This window comes from Canis lupus, chromosome 25 (genome assembly GCF_003254725.2).
Source record: "Canis lupus dingo isolate Sandy chromosome 25, ASM325472v2, whole genome shotgun sequence".
Classification (NCBI taxonomy): domain Eukaryota; kingdom Metazoa; phylum Chordata; class Mammalia; order Carnivora; family Canidae; genus Canis; species Canis lupus.
The window spans coordinates 17,564,788-17,570,252 of record NC_064267.1 but is presented as its reverse complement, the minus strand read 5'-3'; the positions used below and the strand labels follow the sequence as shown (position 1 = coordinate 17,570,252).

The following is a 5,465-nucleotide window of genomic DNA, read 5'->3' as shown; positions in this document are numbered from 1 at the left end:
ACTCATTTCATAAAGTCAGTTAGGATTAATTTTTATACTTCTTTACTAACTAGCTCAGTATTACCACCAAGAAATGACAAGAAGTTAAAAGTTGCTAGCTTTTAAGAACTTGTAGCTGTTTAAACATCAACATTTCAAACTGAAATTGGTTCTTATGTAACCATACAAAATAGGAATTACAAGTGACTCTAGAGACCATACTCACTGGGATATATTCTAAGAAAAAAAAAAGAACTGCAAAAAAAAAAGAAAAATCTTGAATTTCATTTAGTGGTTTTATTTTTCATACCAATATCATATTCTTATTTTTACTTTTTTGTTTGGATAAATTAAATATGTATGTTGACATGAAATCAAATATATATGAAGATTTAACCATAAGACAAAATAAGGTATAATCATAGAAACAAAGAATTTAGAGGGAATGGTATGTTAATTAGATAAATGGATGAATGGATAGATAGATGGAGAGAGAGAGAGTGAATAACTGAATTAAAGTGTTTTCCAACTTGGAAAGTTCTCTGAATTTCTAAGATCAATACCACCCAATATCACAATCTGGCCTGAAACCTTGCTTGATGTCCCAGCCTTGATCTCTACGTTCTTCACTACAAGGAACCAGGACTGCTTGGAGAAATGGTTATGTTTGGAGTAGGAAGGGTACCAGGTTGGCCCGGGACAGATGTGCTCAGAGGCAAGAAAGCTTTCAGATATCATTGGGATGGCATCTTGGGGAAATCAGACTCAGCCTACAAAGTAATTATCAATGATAAGATTAACTTGGGATATCTGGTCAACTGCTCTGCTCTTAAGTGACCTCAGTTTACCTTTAAGAATTGGATTATTAAGTCTTCATTTTAGCAGCACATATGCTAAGAATTGAAATGATATAGAGAAGATTAGCTTGGCCCCTGCCCATGGATGGCATGAAAACTTGTGAAGCAGTTCATATTTTTACAGAAGGGATTGGTGGTTCCCAGAGGTGGGGGCTTGGCAGCAGGCAAAATGTGTGAAGGGTACATATATCCAGTTATAAAATAAATAAGTCAGGGGGGGGATCCCTGGGTGGCGCAGCGGTTTGGTGCCTGCCTTTGGCCCAGGGCGCGATCCTGGAGACCCGGGATCGAGTCCCACATCGGGCTCCTGGTGCATGGAGCCTGCTTCTCCCTCTGCCTGTGTCTCTGCCTCTCTCTCTCTCTCTCTCTGTGTGACTATCATAAATAAATAAAAATTTAAAAAAAAAAAAAAAAAAAAAAAAAAATAAATAAATAAATAAGTCAGGGGGATAAAGTATACAGCCTGTCAACTATACTTAATAATATTATGTTGCCTATATGAAAGTTACTGAGTAAATTCAAATGTTCTCATTACACAAAAGAAACATTCTGTATGTTTGTATAGTGATGTTAGTCATATTGTAATCATTTCACAGTATATGCAAATATCATATTAAAATACCTCTTTTTAGGCATTAAGTATATAAAGGTTCAGAATAAAGACCACAATATTTATTACCTTGTATTAAGAAAGGATCTGTGCATCCATGGTAATATTTAGTGTTTGAGAAATTCAGTCCCAGGAACAGCCTTGCAACTGTTATTAAAAATGTATCAAGAAATTAATTTAGATAATTTTTAAGATAAAATCTTCCTGATTTTTTGCATGGCTTCAGAACATCTGAGAAAACTGGAATTACTTGGTATCATTTGTAAGTTTTATTTATTAAACTTACAAGAATTATTTAGCATTTGGGGAATTTTTATGAAGTCAGACAGTTGAAATATCCAAAAAAGAAATACAGTAAATTTATAAATGCAGTTTTAAAATGGTGTGAAACTATTTAAGTAACTTAGTAAATTCAAAAGACCCTTAAAAGTGATTGTTGAATTTTGATGTGTTTTTTAAAAGAAAAGCAAACTGACTCTCAAAGTCTAAGAAGTCTGAGTAAGAAATAAAAAATGAACTCTTGAATCATCTTTTCTGTTCCTAAAACAACCCCCAAACTCCTATCAATGGGGAGAACTAGGATACTTCCTGGAAATAAAGCCTCAAATCCTTAGAATTGCCTCTGAGCTAAAGACAGCCACAAACCTGAATTGTAAAGTGCTTGAAGAAGAAAGAAGTGCCCACTTTCAGTCCTGGTCCTCCAGCCTAAAGGAGGCACAGCTGGGCAGAAAGGGCCAAGTCATATTGTCAAGACCTGTACACAATGTGGGGTACACACAAGTACAAGGTGTACAAGACCTTGAACCGGGGTCTAGGCTGCCTTCCCACTTCAGGACAGCCAAGACAAGGTAGACGCAGCTCAGCATCACTAAGTTCATACAACCAGAGCACCTGTCAATGAAGCTAAGTCCAAGAATCCAAGCCCAAGACGAGAATCCAAAGAAACAAGTTAACAGCTAACTACTTTATCCTCCAAGAAGTTGTAAGGGGGATAGGGGCTTTGGCCAAGGGACTAGAAACACCACTGCACAACCAAAGCAGTGGAGGCCCTGGTCAGATGAACTGATACGGATGCCAATTGGCCCAGCTTGTCTGATTAACTGCTCTGGACTCTGCAGCCTGTAAACATCTACTTCCATGAATAATTTATACAGGTAAAAGGGGACAGCAAGGAGGTTTGTGAGAGGGCCCCTGAAGCAGGAGTGGGGGCATGAAAGACTCAACCTGGTGATCATCTTTTTTACATGTCACCCCCCACCCACCCACCCATCTGGCCAAATCTTGGCAATAGAAGCTGCAGGCAGAGCAGGACTGTGTTTATAAGGAATCTGTGGGGCAGAGCTGAGCTTTGGTGTTCATTGGAAAGCTTGAGACTGAGAGGTCTTGGGGAAAGGAACATGCCTTCCAGTTGGCGTGGAAGATGCAAGACTATGAAGACTGGATAAGCAAGCATTTCTTTGGGTCCCTGCAGGCTTCTAGGGGATCATATACACCTCAATGTTGGTTGAATCTAGCTCACAAACTTGCCATTGTTGTTGTCTGACCTGTAGATTTTTCTTTAATTGTGAATCTGAATACTCCTGGAGACAGATTCGTGTTTCCATTATTAACATTGTCAAGCTCCTCACTGGCAGGAGTGGCCAGTGAGGGCTCTCCCACCCTCAAGGGATAGACATCAGGAAGGGCCACGTGAGAGAACTCACATGTATTAGGTAGGCAAGGGCAGATGCCAGTGAAATTTGAGTCCTTCCTAGTTATGTAATCCCATTTGTACCCACTATTCCAGGAAGCTTGAATTACAATAATTCATATTAGTGTCATTCTAGTGCATGAAGTAATTTCACCTCATTATCTCATTTGAACCTCACAATTTTTTAATTGTTATTTTCTTCATCTGTAAGATGAGAAAGCAGGAGGCTCTAAGAGACAAGTTCATCAACTTTCATTGATTTAACTTCTTTCACTAAATATTTATTGAGCACTTCTACATGCCAGTCACTAATCTGAATCAGCACTGTGCAGGAGAACTTTCTGCAGGGTAGACAGGTTCTAAATATGCTCTGTCTGATATGGTAGTCACTAGTCATGCATGACTACTGACACAGGCTAGAGTGGCTGAGGAAATCAATATTTATTTAATTTTAATTTATTCTAAGTTACATTAAGTAGCCACATGTAGCTGGTGGCTACTGTATTAGCTCAGTTCTAGACAATGGATACAGGGGTGAACAAGACAGATATAGATCCCCCCCAAAAAAATTATCCAAATTATCCAAAAGTTTTTCTTTTACATAGTCAAAACCCACTTCCTTCTGAAGCAATGACCACTTCACCCCATGATGGAAAGTTGCTCCTTTCTCTGAGCTCCCAAGCTTACTGTTTACTACATGGTACACTTAGTCATTCATTCACTCTGGTTTTTATTGTACAATCCACTGTGTTAAGAAATGCTTAATGTTTAGTCTTTTACTAAATTGTAAACTTCTTCAGGTTGAGGACTATGTACCAGTTTTCCTTACTCAGCACTTAATAGGTATACTCTTTACACTACTGAAAGTGTTCTTCAGCTTATTTCCAAAACACAGCATTCTCCCCATTTTCTTTTCTTTTTTTTTAGTTTGATGTGATGCTACACCTTATAGGACATGACTCCACTTTCAATGGAAAGCATTAGATTGGTTTTATCCTCTTCCCACCATAGGATGCAAAAACAAACCAATAAACCTCAAAGCAGAATATGGAATGAAAAGGTGGGATACAGAGAAAGCGCAAAGAAAGTTGTATTTCAACAGATGTTGAGAAGAAATACAGTTCAAAATGATGAAAAATAAGGGCATCTGACTGGCTTAGTCAGTAGAGCACACGACTTTTTTAAAAATATTTATATTTATTCATGAGAGACACACAGAGAAAGGCAGAGACATAGGCAGAGGGAGAAGCAGGCTCACTGCAGGGAGGTCCGAGTACTCAGTGTCTCGAGTACATGGCTCTTAATTTCAGGGTTGTAGGCCTGAGGTCCATGTTGGATGTAGAGATTACTTAAAAATAAAATCTGTAAAAAATAATAATGAAAATTCATCTTTCAAGACCCTGCTCCAACATGGAGAATGAAGCTGGTTTTGGAGAACAGTCTTTTAGAAGTGATGCAGCCACTATAGAAGTGGTAGGCACAAAAAATAGGTCATATTAGCAAAATATTTTACCATTTTAGTATACCATGTCATTAGAATGACGATTGAGAAAAACTGTTTACGTTGGATAAGATTTGTACAAGGCTATGTTATTGTAAAAGAAATGTGAAGCAGGATGCCTGGGTGGCTCAGCCGTGGAGCATCTGCCTTTTGGCTCGGGGTGGGGTCCAGGGGCCCAGGCATGGAGTCCCCCACCAAGCTCCCTGCATGGAGCCTGCTTCTCCCTCTGCCTGTGTCTCTGCCTCTCTCTCTCTCTCATAAGTAAATAAAATATTTTTTAAAAAAAAGAAACATGAAGTTTTGAAAATGTTTCTTTTTTGTAATAAACACTTTTATTTAAGAAAATTAACATAGACATTAACTGCTTCAGGTAATATAAAGAACTCTGTGCAGCACGTATGAGGTCCATTGAGCAAGAATAGCTCCTGGGACTGAATCAAAGCCTGACTTTTTCTGTTCCTCTCCCCCTGCAAGCTTGCTCACCGGAAGGAGTGTTTTCCTTGGTCCTTAATTAAAGAAAGCTCAATCAGGCCCTGACTTTTCTGGCCATCTTCAGGGAATTCAAGCTAAAGGGCAAGTTCAGTTGCAACGACAGTGGTCTTAATTAGGTAGCTAAATATCCCCTTCGCCAGCTGGGACCAGTTACAGAAGGTGAACCAGCCGGTCCCGGTTCGTTCTTTCCCATTGGCCTCTGCTGCCACTCACCAGCCACCCTCACTTTTCCCTCCAGGGTCGGAGAGTGGGGAGGTCACCTTGGCCCTCTTAGTGGCTTCTAGATAGTCCTCTTGATTTGGAGTCAAAGGGCTTTGACTAGAAGCCAGAGGGCTC

At 39.3% G+C, this 5,465-nt stretch overlaps 1 non-coding gene across 1 annotated transcript; it reads left to right on the top strand.

The window, feature by feature from the left end:
- Positions 1–848: 848 nt before the first annotated feature.
- Positions 849–956, top strand: LOC112670244 (U6 spliceosomal RNA). Its single transcript, XR_003142826.1, has one exon. It is a non-coding gene; the product is annotated as a U6 spliceosomal RNA (small nuclear RNA).
- The last annotated feature ends 4,509 nt before the right edge of the window (positions 957–5,465 follow it).